The 17,116-nt window shown below is 37.4% G+C and overlaps 1 protein-coding gene across 1 annotated transcript in view; it reads right to left on the reverse strand.

Moving 5' to 3' along the window:
- Positions 1 to 15,833, reverse strand: part of LOC134651257 (uncharacterized) — a 74,874-nt gene extending 59,041 nt beyond the window's left edge. The window contains exon 1 of the mRNA XM_063506326.1: positions 15,680 to 15,833. The gene's annotated coding sequence lies outside the window, so the exon portion shown is untranslated. The remainder of the gene's footprint in view (positions 1 to 15,679) is intronic.
- Positions 15,834 to 17,116: the final 1,283 nt, after the last annotated feature.

The raw sequence follows: 17,116 nt of genomic DNA on the forward strand, positions 1-17,116 counted from the left end.
TTTTATAATTTATGCTAGTATGGAAATAATATGATATATTTAGAAGGCAAACGAGCAGACTAATCGCCTGAAAATAGCGCCAAAGGGTAAAAACGGAACCCTATTACCAAGACAACGCTGTCCGTCTGTCTGTCTGTCTGTCCATCTGTCACCAGGCTGTATCTCTTGTGATAGAATTGAAATTTTCACAGATGATGTATTTCTGTTGCCGCTATAACAAGAAATAGGTACTATAAACAGCATTAAATAAATATTTAAGTGGGGTACCCATACAACAAACGTAATTTTTTTTGCAGTTTTTTGTGTAATGGTACGGAACTCTTCGTGCGCGATTCCGAATCGCCCTTGGCCGATTTTTTATGAAACTATGTTCGAGGAAATATAAAATTCACACAAAAAATAAAAATCTTTTCTCATCGTACAGCTACCTCAGATAAAAACTTCATATTTGAACAAACCCGAGAATTCCTCCAAGAATACCATGAAGAAAATCCTCTGTCTCATAAAAAGGAAAATAGAATAAATGCGAGTGATACATCTGACTTACTCGCACACTGTACGTTCATAAAACTAAGTAAGGCATGAAAAAGAACTGTTATTTCTCTTCATATTAGAGAAAGTTAGAGCGACAAAGATGTATGCGACTATGATGCCATTACTTACTTTGGTCTTTGTCAAAGTTAAGGACAATCTTTAGTTAGTAGGTACGACGTGCAATGGTGAGTACGGCATTTCGCTGTTCTAACCAGACCTTTATAATATTATAAAAAATATAATAACGGTATTTTTCGTCTGTGTTTGAAATTTTATTTAAAAACGTATCACTACTATTATTTAACCACAGCACAGTGGGCAAGGCTCGTCATGCATCATATTTAAATGAATCGTCTACCTAAAATTACCACCTTAGTTTGATTGAAAACGTATTGGGTGTAACGTTATGGAGCAACGTTACGAAGTAATAACGAATTACGTCCAACGTATTATCTCATAAAACGAGTACCAGGTAGCTAAATCCCTTTCATTGTTGACTAAACCCCTTCAAAACTCCGAGGGCCTTTTGAAGACAAATCTTAGAGTTAAATCAATAAACAAACTCCTGTTCAATTCGGAAACACCTAAGAAAGTGTTTAATTGCGATTTGATGAGAAAAGCGTTTGTGAAGAGATTAGAAGATTCACGAAGTATATCTGTTGTGGAGTGGGCCAGTGTAAGAGAGGCCCTACAAGGGCCACACTGTAAGTTTTAAGCTTTGAATTATAATTACTAACGTATACAAACGACACAAAGAACTAGTATATTTTGAGGCATGAGTTGATGTTGTTTTGACTATAGTTCGTTTTTTTAGCATTAGAAACAAGGTAAGCGATCTTGACATGTCTTTTAATTGAAAAACGCTTTTTAAAAATCAGAAACTTATACTTGTGAAAGCAAAAGAATATAAATGATCGTATTAGATTCATAATTGTTACATATTTGCCGTGACTTATTTTTAAAATATGCTTTTCAATTAAAAGACACATCAAGATTGCTTACCTTTTTTCTAATGATAAAAAAAACGAACTATAGTAGAGGTAATAGTATTGGGAGAACACGAAATCATAAAATCGGCCACCCGTAGTCTTGCGCAGGGATCGGATACCGGTATTTTTTGTATGGGAACGGAAACGGTATTTTTTCGTTCTTTGCTAATTATTTCATTTCTAATTGGGCAATCTAATAATACGAAGTCGTAATCTAAAAACACAACTGAGTCCTACATTTCGAGTATAAAATAATTCGAAAAATATGGTTATTTCTAAGTTTTTGCAAAAAACCGGTTCCGATCCCTGGTCTTGCGTGATATACCGAATATTACAGTAAATTATAATATTGTAAAATGCCTATTTATTATTTTAAGATAGAATCCAAACAATAATTAATATAGACGAACCATCACAAAATTAATAAATATAGATATTAATCTATTAAGAGAATTGAATTAAGAGATATTGTAGTATAATATTATTAATTATACTACAAATATCTCTTAATTTGCTGTCACTTTTAACCTTTCAAATATAATTAAGCTTGATGAAATAAGTGTATTTCTCGAATAAAATTAAGCCAACGTTGACATTATGATGATATTTAATGATAAAGTAAGATGAATATGAGCCTATTAATCGGTAAGTAAAATTGATACTAATTATTATTGAAAACTTCGCCCAGTCCCTGTAAAATTTAGAATATCTGTGACCTTAAAGCTCGTAACAACTCTAGAGGTCGATTCTAAATTTAATAATGTGTTATAGTTTTGAACTGGTTTTGATACGACCTTGAAGATTGTCTTGATGATTGGCGCGCATCTCATGCAAGGCGCTTACTTCCTTTTCATTTAATATTTTAACGATATTCAAGGTCTTATCAAAATATTATCAAAGCCCAATTGGGCTCCATGGCAATATTTGTTACTTTTTAATAGTCAATTTTGTATTACCATTTTAATACCTTCACTTATTGGACGACCTTGAGTCATGTACCTAATCATGATTTCACGCATTGGTGATAAATGCTAGCGAGATGCCTTCGACGATTCCTGAGCAGAACCTGGCTCCACTAAAGGATGAGTCACTTTAGACCGGGCCGTGTCCGGGCCGGAGCTTCTGGAGCTTCGTTTTCTATGGAAAGCATCACGTAATCACCTCGTTTTGCTTGCTCGTTGTTGCTAGTTATGGTTGATCGTATCTGTCAGAAAAGTAACCGCCGGAAGTTCCGTCCCGGACACGGCCCGGTAAGCCCGGTCTAACGTAAGTCATCCTTAACGCTGATTGGCCTTCACGAAATGCGATCAGAAGTAGTGACGCAGATTGGTGCAGCGGCATCGTATTAAAACAAAATAATTATAGTATAATCGGCCGCCTGGATCATCAAGTATTGGAAAAGAAAGCCTAGACCGGCTTTCTCTAGAATTATTGAACTTTCTTATTGCTTTATCAGTTCATCTATCTTGAGTCTAAATCTGTTGTAGATTAAACAAGTTTTCGGATAAACTTATTTAATAACCGGCTAGTACTTGTTATTCCAATTTAATAGTTATTTTCGATACAAGTGCGAAAAAGAGGAAATTCGAAACGAGTGGCGATAAATTAAAACACGACCGAAGGGAGTGTTTTAAATCGACACGAGTTGCGAATTACCTATTCGCACGTGTATCGAACAACGTTTTACAGTACATATGGCCCTTTAAAGTTTCGACATACGCACGAAAAGTGCTATTTTACGCACTAGTGCGGAAAAGTAGCCCCATATGTACTGTAAAATTATTTCATTTGTCAGTGTAAGTTTTGATAATTTTGAAAAAAAAAACGAAAATGGTTAATTTATAAACAGTCCTTATAAATAAAACATTTTGTTTTTATTTATTAAATAGAGATTGGTATGTATCTCTTTTATCGTTATCATGAAATAGGTTTAGAGGTCACGCAAGGAGGTACAGTCAGCTGCAGAGATAGTTAACCCCCTCTGCATACAAGCAGTATATGCAGGGGAGGTCATCTATTTCTGCAGCTAACTGTACTTGTACCTCCTTATCCAAAGTGAGGCATGTATAATTTTAGTGCTTTTTACGAAAACTAGAATAAATAAATTGGTTATTTTTATGTTACCTAAAGATATTTTCTTCTATAGGGTACTAAGGGGTTTTACAAAATAATTAACCTTTTATCATTTCAAATTGATTGATATACACTCTCACTATAAATACACAAAGTTCATATAAAGGTGGTTATTTCAGTTCATTTGATATCCATACCGTAAATGTGTACATACAATTTTTACCCATATCATGGTTTTATGCTACCAATCCATTTAGATACTTCAAAGTACATTTTCCTTTATACTACCGTAATATCGTGAATAATCCTAATCATCAAAGTTTAATTTCGTTCTGAAATCTGAATTAGTTCCCAAACTCCTTCCCAATCGTAAAAAATGCGGTTTCTGAAGAATTCGCAAAATACGAAATTGCCAAAGTTTTCAACAATTGGACAGACAGACAAAATATTAATTAAAATCTTAAGTTATGTTTAAAAGATTCATTCTCCTAAATTTTGTTTTTAAGTGCAGAGTGAATTATAAATAATGTTTGTTTGATATTCACTAATTTAAATTAGTAACATACTCGTAGCGGAAACCTAAACCGTATCGCTGTGATATGTTATAAGCATGGTTCGAATCGGGCCGTATCACTACAAAACCCAATAGTAGAGCTCCACGTTGGGCGCCAAAACATAACTAGATAACTACATCTTATAATACACTCCTACGTAATAAATCATCAAAAAAATACACTTTCCACGGAACTAGATCGAATAATATTTTCGCCGCAATATCGCTTGTCTGTTTTATTCCCCGTATAAGCAGACTATGACGGAACAGCGTTTAAATTTACTGAAACGACGCTTATTATGCCAGAGCCTGTGACGAATGACTAACGCGTATCCTGGTGTCAGTGAGGAGCGAAACGCTGAGGAAATTAACTAAAGATTTTGTATCTGTTTTTGCAGATGTTTTTAGGGTTACGTACCTCAAAAGGAAAACTCGGAACCCTTTTAGGATCACACGTCTGTCTGTCCGACCATATCCCCCCTCCCCGAAACTACTGGGTCTAAATTTTGAAAAAAACTACACAAAATAGTTCTTTACCTATAGAATATAGATGATAGGAAAACCTATTATAAATGTGCAGTCAAGCGTGAGTCGGACTTAATATACGGAACCCTTGGAATGCGAGTCCGACTCGCACTTGGTCGGTTTTTTTTCTAATAGTCGTTGGAATTAGTAGATTAAATGACATCGATTGTAGTTACTTACCTACTTACGATAATCATTTGTTTACTTACTATGAGTAAACAAAATATTCCTTTGAATCCTTGGTACTAAACAATACGAGTACCTGGTTTAATTTCCAGGAGGGATACAAATCTTCGCTGGTTAGAGGTGTCAATATAGAGCCGGGGTAGCTTTTTTTGACGGTCATAAGCGCGTTGAAAAATAAACTATCTTTATCTTTAATAAGTATCCAAAACACTGAGGTCTGTATCTTGCGTCTCACCAATACCTGAGCTCCCCGCACAAAACAGGCATTTTCTTATATATCAGACAATATTATATGACGATATTATTATATACTACGCAGATACTCAAACTTTTGTACTTCCCCTTTGAATTGAGACTACGTAAAAGGGCAGATATGAAAGAAATGTTTTCATTTGAAGATCAAATACGAGATATCGTAATGATGTTTTGATTCGAAGTATATATGGTTTCCAGTATTTGTATTTATGACAAGGTAAACACGAATTTGTAAAGAATGTCAATAATGTTAACAGTTGCGGCATTATTTTCGCGCTGCAATACTGCTGGAGACGACGTATCGCTACCGGAAACGTCAAAATGTCAATTTATCGAGAAATTTGTACTAATTTTGACGTTTCCCGCAGTCATGTCTCGCTGCAATACTGCAGCAGTAATGCTGGTGCAGTCTGAATCCGAACATTACCCGTAGTACGTAATTATAACCTGTTAATTAAGCGGTAATTTTAAAGTTATGACCAGATTTGTTACCAGATCATATTGTAAAATAACTTCTAGACAACATATGATATGATGACTATGACTATGACTATGACCATAATTTTATTACCTGACACAAAAAGATTCAAGAGGAATCAATTTGGCCTCGCGTAGGATGATAAATTACTGAGTTTCCTACCTTAGATTAAATTTATTCGAAGCAATAATAAGATATTTGATATTACGCGTTGGGCGCCAAAACTGTAACCCCGTTGTAGCGCCGTTTTGCAACCTCAATTGTTAAAATTTGTGTCCAATACGGGGGTATTACGGGGTTATAGCCGGCTATAACTCCTATTTTTAGAACATCAATACAATCTCAGGAGCGAACGAACGGTTATATAGATCTCTTTTACCTCTTATATTTAGCGTAAGTTTCCTACCTTACATTTAATTAAATTTATTCGAAGCAATAATAAGATTTGACATTATGCGTGTGGCGCTAAACACATAACCTTACACCCTAACAATACTCCCATAAATCCCTAAAGAATACACTTTCCACGTAACTACATATTAAGAAAGTTTCTTCCATCAAATCAGTTTTATCAGACATCGTACAATATTTACTGACTTAACAAGTTAAACTGAAGTTGGAACAATGCCAATGCGAGGGTACATCTCGAATATCTTTCGAGATATTTATACACCCAATTTTCACTTTATTATAATTCGGATGCCGAAGGGAGAGTGCCAAGAAAAGTCATGGAATTGATACTATCATACAAACTTTTTTGAGCTAACTTGTAGTTGGAGTATGAACATTTATACAGGGTGACATTTAGGTCGTGATCAGTAATATTATAGTTTGTCAAAGGACTGTCTCATTTCAAACATAGACAGAGAGAATCATACTATCTTTGTCTTACACTAGTACTAGCACCCATAAAGAAAAGGACGAGTATAGTTTATTTGTTCTTATTTACTGACAAATTTGGTTTAACCAACTATTATGGTATATAATTAATTAGCTATAACAGTGACCTAAAAAAAAGATCTCTCTCTGTTCAATTTCGGCAAAAATTCATTAAAGTTCTCAAACAACAGTAAAGTTCCCGAAGTTTGTGGGCGCCCAGCTGTGGGCATAATTGGTTCCGCACTTATAATTAGCGATCAAAAGGTACCTACAATTAGAGAATATAAAAGTTTTTATTTTGAAAAATTTAAACCTTTTCTGGTTGATTTAACTGTGTTTTATTGTTTTTCTGTCTTCCTCAAAATATAAAGAAATGGTACTTCTTACACTGATTGCTGAAAGGAAAAAGTCGACTGTTTTTTTTTTTACTCACATTTATAGACGGGCTAACGCGAAATTCAATCAAATAACGCGAAATTTAATCAGTTGGCCGCGACCATGACCAGTGAAACCTGTGTCGAAAGCGAAACGTCGGTATATAAAGGTAATTGAATAAATTTCGCGTTAGACCCGTCTATAAATGTGAGTTAATATGTGTTCAAAACGCGAAGGTTTTAAGTATTATGTTTTTTTTTTCTTTTAAAGAAACTGTATTTATTTGGTTTTCTCTGAATTCGTCATTTTGCATGCAAAATGTACATTAGTACAGTATGCAATTCATACATGGATTTCCTTACTTAATTATACATATATTTTTGTATATATTTTATAAAATTTATTATTTTAAACTTGCTTAACTTAATACTTATTAAACTTAAACCTTATCACAAATATATTTTTCGCCAAGCTTGTGTAAAACTTGTTGACCGAGCGAAAGCGAAGGTCTCTCTTTCAGCTTGGACAAACATTATTTCGTATGTCCGGATGTTCCCGTCTACGTCTCTCGTCCCGTGTTTTGTGATCAGGTTAGAAAATTAAATACAGTTTTTTGTTTTGGTTTGTGAGGTCTACAGCTCACGAAGCCACTAGGTAATAATGTGTTTTTATCTGTGTATGGAGTGAACAGTAAGTTTACTTATTTCTCTATGATTATGCAAATATGCATATTACCTACTTAATAAAATAACAAGTTACAATACAATGTATCCTAGGGATTTGATGATTGAAACATTATTTACATTAGGCAACCAAACAAAAAGCTAGTATATCGGCGAAAAAAGAAAATTGTATCCAAATCCATCCATCCATTGTCCGTTTAATAATAAAGCTTGAAAAACAATAACATACACGATTTTAAATAAATCTCTCATGTAAACATTTGCCAAAAACAATTAACAACGCATCATATTTTGCCCGAAGCTAAACAGTACATTATCTTTGTTCAGTCCAACTAAAATGACGTGACTAATATGAATTATTTCACCACAGGCTTTATTATTTAGCCACTGTGTAATGACTGGAATGTCTAATTGGTAAAGTAATTTAATTTGAATGTTAGTTTTCATGTGGAATTTTTATGTTTGGTTTTATCAATTAAGCGACCTACACGCTCATTCCACAGTTCACTGAGTATCATTTTTTTTATTACAGAATTAGGTATAGGTACTTAAACAAATAATGGCCTAAATCACTAACCTGGGAGTAATTAGGTACTCGTAATGCGTTGTTAGGCTTTTAGGGTTAATGAAGAATATAATGGGGAATTCGGCTTCATCTGACCACATTAAGGATACCTACTTAGGCCCACTTGCACCATTCCACTAACCCGGGGTTAAGCGGTTAAACGTGGAGTTGCCATGGTTACCAGTACAATTTGACACTTGGTTAACGGTTAAACCGCTTAACCCTGGGTTAGTGGAATGGTGCAAGTAGGCCTTAGTGCTACAAAGTTGCAACGGTCGTTTCACCATTATTAAAGATGCCTAATACTTTGAATTTTAACGCTCAATTTATTATTTTACCAAGGACCAGTTGAACAAATCAAATAAATGTAGGTACGAGTAAACTGTCACTCAGGATCCCAAACAACACACTGGGAATGTTTGAAATGTTGATCAATACTCGTACGCATCGTGTATGTACTTCGTACACTCCAACGCCACGAAAACGTGCCATTATGCAAGAAGATTTCTGTAGAATGTGTCCTATTTTCACTGATTTTGTGTATATGTACAATGTCGGTTAAGATTTGTCACTGTTCAAATAAACCGTGTAGTGATGTACGTAAATAAGATAATCCGTATGTAAGAATATTCATTCTTCTTGGAATATTTCTGAGATAAATATCGCTGCTGCTGCAGGATTTTCAAAACCGAATTTGGATTTGAAAGTCACGCTTGCGCCCTTGCGCGTAATAGTTAATGTTAATAAACCTTTTTGTGTCTAAAATTGCTTTATTGTGTAATTAAGTTAGTTATTTAGTAGCCTTAGTATAGTTGTATTTTTTTATCTAGTGAGTTTCGTTCTAACTGGTATTAATATAACTCGAGTACTAACAGTGATGTGCTTAGGGGTTTCAAGTAATGCGACGAAATAACGCTAGATGGCGTTAACCTCAATTATACATAGTGATTGAGTTTTCACTTCTGCCGGCACTCCCTGAGTGCAACTCGTAGTTTTTTATTTTATTTATTAAGTACAACCACATCTTATGTATTACATCTTTTTATCTATGAAGATACAGAAGATAGGTAAATCTTCAATATTTCCCGGGACGTCACTAGTCCCAATAAACGTGCGTTCCCGACCCTTTGCGGTTGCCGTCTTGTCAGAATCCCCCATCGACAAGACACGAGCTCATAATTCTCATCGCGAGAGAGATGAGGTAGATTCTCGAGAAAACCAGTTTGTGTCAATCATTCACAGTTATAAAAACATTAGTACTGTGAAAATATCTTGTCATTAAAGTAAGAACGCTAAGGATTCGTTTCGTATCATTGAAACTTGGTGTATTTTCTAGAAAAAAAAAACAGGGTTTACACAAAATACTCACACAGACGTATTCTAATTTTGAATAATTTTACGGTTTAGACTCACTTGTTTTATGTCTAAACCGTAAAAATATTCAATGTTAGTATGTCTCACAACAGTTTAAATTCGATTATTCTAATTTTAATTATATAGGATATAAACTGGATCTGGATTAGATATGGATCGGATCTGTCAGTGTCAAAAGTTACGTTTTTGCTTGAAGAAATCTGACAGTTAAAAATAAATTATTTTGGTAAACATCAAATAGAGTAAACACTGGACTCCATTCTAGGATAGGATAGGATTAGATAAAAATCTATTTACATAATTATGTAAAATTACTAAATTAAGGAAGTTTCACCCTAGACCGTCCCAGCCCTAGGCGTCCGACATGTCATTTTCTATGCTTTCCATAGAAAAAGAAGCGCCGGAAGCTCCGGCCCGGCCCCAGCCCGGTCTAGCGTGAGCCATCCTTTACACTGGTGTCAGGACGGGCTCTAGCCTTCGACTCGTTCTCGGCAAGCATTTATAATAACACCCCTTCGGGCCCCTAATACCTTCTCTAGTAGGCCTCTAGTAGGCCCTTCGGGTACTTTATGTCGTTTCGTGGGCTTTGGACAGCCCTTGGCTATTTTCAAAGGGATGAAGAGTACCTAATTATGAATATTGTAAAAATAAAGGATCTTATTAGACTTTTCCATAATTCTTCTGTTATTGTGTCTTATCCCTTTATATTTTTATTAAGCCAATATTTGATTTCATACTTCGTTACTATAAGGGTACCTACAGGCGCATAATAGCAATATTTACCCGTAAGAATGTAAGAGAATCTGTTGCCGGTGGCTTTCGGAGAATCTTAATAGGCACCGGAGTCTAGTTATGTTGATAATTTACCAGTAAAACAATGAGCTAATGCATACTAAACTTATTTTAAGGATTACACTAAGCAATAAGTATAGGAAAGGAAAGATTAGCACGCTCTTGGTAAGCCTTCGTAGCTCAGCGGGTAGCAGCGCTTGAACCGATTTTCTAAAAGGCAATGATATTATATAACCATAGATAGGTTATACTCATACTTGAGGAGCACAAAAAATACTCCCATATTTATTTCTGTGCCTACGAAGAAATCTGTTATTTTCGATTAATTTTCTCATTCCATCCACCTTTGTCACACTCGTTGTTAAACATAAGGTCGACCCTTTCTCTTCCGGTGTGCGGGAGTTCATTAGCACGTGCACATTCCTCGCTTGTCCAGCCGCGACTAAAGGAAACTTGTCCAATTTGTCACAAGTTAAGCGCTTCAATTTTGAAACGCCTATAACCTATCTTGAGTTATAAATCATTGCTAAAAGGTCGCAAGTTCGAGTGTTGCCGGAAAAATATTTCTAATGATTGCCAGAAAGCTTGATATTTTCAGGTATCTATTTAGGTAATAAGAGCTACCAAAACCAAGTACATAATATGAGAGCTTAAATCCCTCTCCTCACTCTAATGCGTCCCCAGTAGCATTCTAAAGAAGCCTAGGATCTGCTTTGGCAACTTAATCGCTAGGATTAACATAGGTAACTTGCTAGGTTTTGCAGAAACGACTGCCACCTGATCTTCTAACCCAGAGGGGTAAATAGGTTAATTTGCGATTAGTCCTGTTTCTCCAAAAAGCGGGGTTTCAGTACCAAATGATATTTGACATATATTAAGTACTAGCGACCCGCCCCGGCTTCGCGGGGGTTAACAAATTATACATAAACCTTCCTCTTGAATCACTCTATCTATTAAAAAAAACCCATCAAAATCCGTTGCGTACTTTTAAAGATCTAAGCATACATAGGGATAGGCAGCGGGAAGCGACTTTGTTTTATACTATATAGTGATATATGTACAATGTCCTATGTTCAGTATGTTCCAAGAAACTCATTATTACGATCAGGTTCGAAGCTTAAGGTGCAGTGTAGGTTCAGCCAGCGGAGTTTTTGAAAAATCGTAGCGCATTTTTAGATCACAATACGTTTATAAAAAAAGGCTCTTAAATTGCAAAACATAATTCGCGAAATGGCTCACGCTCACGCTTAAGGTGACAGTCCATTTCCAACCGCCGCTGCACTACTGTTCATTTTACTATGGAAATTGATAGTAACAGCGACGCGTTCAGTACCAGTAGTGCAGCTGCGGTCAGAAATGGAATGTTACCCTTACGCTCAGTGAGAGTAAGAGAAGTGCCTAGGACCTGAAACCCCGTGGTGGTACCTTAAATACCTATTCCAACTAAATTAATAGTATTATTTCCAAAATAATCAACATAGGTAGCCCGATACTGTTCAATTTAGTACAGCGAAATTAAATAACAATTAGAATTATAAAGCCTACATTAAACAGGCATTACAGTTACTATATAACAGAATAACAACCTTGTGTGTATCTATCTAGGGTTGGTTTTTGAATAGCCTCTAAACATGGAAGCTAAATCGAGACCACTGATTCGCTTGGACACTGTGCTTACTAATTACGACAGAATTATTAAGTACTTTAGGTAGCACGTGTTTTAGCTTAAAATGGCGACTGAAAATGAACATAAATATTTAATAGGTATTAAATTATTTACACGTGTCATCATTGAGTTTTTTTGCGCGTGGTCCTTAATGTTATAGTTATTAATAGAAAACCTCAAAGGAAATGAAAGGAATTGGGGTCAGCCAAGGACGCTTGCAAGTTTTATTTAACCTTATTTTGTTATACAGGGTGATTTCGGGGTCGTGGAGAAATAAAACAAGACATCATACAGAATTCGAAAATGAGCCTAATGATATTGTTAATTATTGTTTATCACCAATAATAATGATACATTATTACAGATCGTAAAAAGAAAAAATAATAATCTTGAATTCAATTTGGTCACCCTATTCAATTTGACGTCTTGTCGCTTTCCATACAGCTTATGTCACAAGTCATAGGGTGTCCATGATCACTTAGAGTTTAGAGATTAATTTTACTTGACAAATAAGATGCAAGTTTATAGTGTAATTTTTATCGTGAAATAAAGAAATCTAATCTAATCTAATCTAAGAAAAATTTAACTAATTATCTTTTAATTAAATGATAATGTGGATCATTTACAGAGTCAGTAAAAGTGGTCCTGGATCACGACCCAGTAATCATTCTGTATATGCCATTCGGTTGCCAAGAGGACTACCGGACTACTTAGTATGCCGTAAAAAAAATGGTGGGACAATCATGTTACATGATGATTTGTGTTCCACTGCAAAAAACATTTTTTTGGAGTCTATTCCGTTGGAGTCATAAAACTAATGGATTAAATAAAAAAACATGAACACAAAAACTTAGATCTTGTATGTAAGGAATTTTTGAGCTCCGTTAAATACTTTTTTTCACAGAATACTTATGAGATTATTTTGGTATAATGTTAGACTTGTGCGGAAAAAGAAGAGTCGTGGAATGTATGGGCCCAATATATTCCACGACCTCTATTTCCGAACAGACTCTGTCTGATGTTGGGACAATGAGGTAACAAATAAAAAAACTAAAAATAATACTTTTAAATTTAATAGCGTAAAGCCCACAAACATGCCTCTATCCCCCTCTCGTATAAATAAAAATATAATGGCCTTAGAATACTTTAATAATTAAAGTAAGCTAACTTTTCACGTTAGTTAACATACCAAATTGTACGCACGCGAAAAATTCATTATCAAACTGGTTCCAACCGACCGAACAGAAAAAGGAAAAAATACCTACATTGAATAAAATTAGGTAGTTAAAAAATAAAAACCATGCTAATAATAAAATCAAACTATTAAAACGGATTATATCGCGTACTTTATTCTACATCCTGACGGTTCGAACCCTTTACAGCTTAAGACAATATTATGCTAATAATAAGTTAAAGGTAAGAAGAGAATATCTATGACATAGTTATATAAATTTCACATATTGATACAATAACTACATAAAACTTTACCAAAAAAATAAGCACAAAAAGGCTATTCCTACCTGTAACGCATTATTATACTGTCTCCATTCGTCACGGGCAAAATAGCTAGGTATTGTAACCGAAAGCAAAATCACCTTTGACGCTATTTTTAAACCAGCTACGTAAAAGGTACCTATTTATTATGTATTGTACCTATATGTATCTGACTGAGCTTATTGGTGAATGAGGTGTCAGTCGATTTGTTTTTACGACGCGTATATCTTGTGTTACTACACAAGATTTTTTCATCGATTTTTTACTTATAAGAGTTTATTTCCCAAAAAAACAGGTTTCAAGATAGGTGAGTTTTTTTCAATTTGTTCATTTCTTTAATGTCACTTCATGACTGCCGCGAAACAAATAAATTTTAGTGTAGAATAAATTTCAAAGTAGACTTGATAGGCCTCGGGCGTTTCTGCTAAAAATTCATTTTAGTGGGCCATATCAACAGGAGACTAGCTGGTCGGTGTAGAGTTGTAGACCCTCTATCAAACAGCGCACTTACATAGACTTACACGCAATCCATTGTCTATGGCTAACATGGGTTAGTCATTGTTGCCAGCGGTTAGGCTGCGTGATTCTCATTGTAGTGAAGTGTGAATAATAATTGTAACCAGAAATCTTACATATATAGACATTGGAATGTAATATAAGGGACAATATGATGCAATAGGATACCTACATTGAGTAACATGTAAACAAGACTTGTATCGACCGGGATATGAACCGTGATTACCTTTTGTAATGTTGCTCCCGATCACAGAACAAGTAGAATGGCGATGCGAGCAGGATACGTGTCGCCGCCGGTTATGAGCAAACGCTCGCATGCCAATACTCGCCCGCGCTGACCGAAAAACGTAAACATGCCTTTTGCGCCACAATAACCTTCAGATTAAGAAGCCAGACGTCAAATCTGTCTAAAGAGGAGGCGTATCCATTCACCACGCACACAAGTTTTTACTACCGTTGCGCGAGTGTTAGTAAATGTGGAGAGGAACGAGCGGCGACACCGGTTCCGATACTAACTGCGCGCGATAGCCATTATAACCTCTTTAATATGTTCTGTGCTCCCGATATTTCGACGCAGTTAGATGCATCCTCATTTTCTTTTAAAATTATGGCTTCAGCCCAGTGGGACAATTTCGCTAGTATCAAGGTTGAAATTGTACTAACCGTTAGTACAAGACAGTGTACGGTGATTTTATTCGCTCTAATAAAGCGATAGTGGACCTAATGGCTCCTCTACACGATGGGCCAGCGCCGGCCACTCCAAGGGACGCAGCCATGCGGTAGAATGAAATAGCAATATCACTTGCTCCCTCTAACGCATAAATGCGTCCCTTGGAGTGGCCAGCGCTGGCCCATCGTGTAGAGGAGCCGTTACAAGAAGCACGTGAACAACCGGCCGTTGACTCCAAAATGGTGGTTAAACGCGCTTCAAGATTAATTTTCCATTCACTGCACACCACCACATTAGTTTTCTGTATGATAAGCTATCGGTATTACACTTTAAACAATATTAAAGAGCAAAAACAAAGGAATTAATCACGAGGCTAACTATCAAGATGGCGCTCGAACTGGAAGTCCCCACATGCATCTTGCTCTCGGGTAACTGAAAATAGCGGGTGGGTGTCAATTAAGTTGTGTAGAATAGGTAAGTTTAAGCTATAACTAATAGCAACGTTGTTGTCAAACCTAAATAAAAATGGGTGTGTTGGTGGACCCGAGCAATGAGCAATCGAGTCGCTACTGGTCGGAAAGGAACACGAATGCCAACTCAGATCCACGATAATGTGCCACAATGCAACCTGCGTCGCTCCCGGTCACTGAATAATAGCCAAATCGTAGATTTATGGGCGCGAATGCAAAATTTTACATTAAACGTGCATTTAGTCGATTGTGAACTCTATGTTGAAGCGGCTTGAGTTTAGTTTTCTTTCAATTTTAGCTCAGATTCTTAAGTGAGGAAATATGTTTGATGTAAATGGCCACACAGTATGAATATAATTTTCAAACGTTTGCAAAAGCTTGTGTTAACCGATTGATTTCTATGAATAATATCTGATGACATAATACCATATTTACATTTCTAATTGAAAATATACTCTAGATGAATATTGAAGTATATATGCAATGAGAAAAGTAACCTTTACCTAGGGCTATAGTTTCCGGAAGGTATATAATAAAAAACAAACGCAGACAATTTTGTACCTGCAGAAAACAAAAAATAACCCTCTAATGTACAGTGTTACCTCGTGCGGGGTGTATCGGAAGATCTCGTGCGTGCCTCGGTACCACTTGACGGAGTGTAGCGCAGGGTCGTTGCGTTGCCGCGTGTACTGGCACCGGAGCTCCGCCTCCTTGCTGGGGTCCGTCCACCGCGGGACCTCTAGCGAGGTTATTATATGGGACACAGTTCTAGCTGCATCAAAACTAACCCTCTAATGTAGTGTTACCTCGTGCGGGGTGTATCGGAAGATCTCGTGCGTGCCTCGGTACCACTTGATGGAGTGTAGCGCAGGGTCGTTGCGTTGCCGCGTGTACTGGCACCGGAGCTCCGCCTCCTTGCTGGGGTCCGTCCACCGCGGGACCTCTAGCGAGGTTATTATATGGGACACAGTTCTAGCTGCATCAAAACTAACCCTCTAATGTAGTGTTACCTCGTGCGGGGTGTATCGGAAGATCTCGTGCGTGCCTCGGTACCACTTGACGAAGTGTAGCGCAAGGTCGTTGCGTTGCCGCGTGTACTGGCACCGGAGCTCCGCCTCGTTGCTGGGGTCCGTCCACCGCGGGACCTCTAGCGAGGTTATTATATGGGACACAGTTCTAGCTGCATCAAAACTAACCCTCTAATGTAGTGTTACCTCGTGCGGGGTGTATCGGAAGATCTCGTGCGTGCCTCGGTACCACTTGACGGAGTGTAGCGCAGGGTCGTTGCGTTGCTGCGTGTACTGGCAACGGAGCACCGCCTCCTTGCTGGGGTCTGTCCACCGCGGGACCTTTAGCGAGGTTATTGTGTGGGACACAGTTCTAGCTCCAACAAAAATAACCCTCTAATGTGGTGTTACCTCGTGCGGGGTGTATCGGAAGATCTCGTGCGTGCCTCGGTACCACTTGACGGAGTGTAGCGCAGGGTCGTTGCGTTGCCGCGTGTACTGGCACCGGAGCTCCGCCTCGTTGCTGGGGTCCGTCCACCGCGGGACCTCTAGCGAGGTTATTATATGGGACACAGTTCTAGCTGCATCAAAACTAACCCTCTAATGTAGTGTTACCTCGTGCGGGGTGTATCGGAAGATCTCGTGCGTGCCTCGGTACCACTTGACCGAGTGTAGCGCAGGGTCGTTGCGTTGCTGCGTGTACTGGCAACGGAGCACCGCCTCCTTGCTGAGATCTGTCCACCGCGGGACCTTTAGCGAGATTATTGTGTGGGACACAGTTCTAGCTCCAACAAAAATAACCCTCTAATGTGGTGTTACCTCGTGCGGGGTGTATCGGAAGATCTCGTGCGTGCCTCGGTACCACTTGACGGAGTGTAGCGCAGGGTCGTTGCGTTGCTGCGTGTACTGGCACCGGAGCTCCGCCTCCTTGCTGGGGTCCGTCCACCGCGGGACCTCTAGCGAGGTTATTGTGTGGGACACAGTTCGAGCTGCAACAAAAATAACCCTCTAATGTGGTGTTACCTCGTGCGG

Source organism: Cydia amplana, chromosome 9, assembly GCF_948474715.1.
Source record: "Cydia amplana chromosome 9, ilCydAmpl1.1, whole genome shotgun sequence".
In the NCBI taxonomy this organism is placed as follows: domain Eukaryota; kingdom Metazoa; phylum Arthropoda; class Insecta; order Lepidoptera; family Tortricidae; genus Cydia; species Cydia amplana.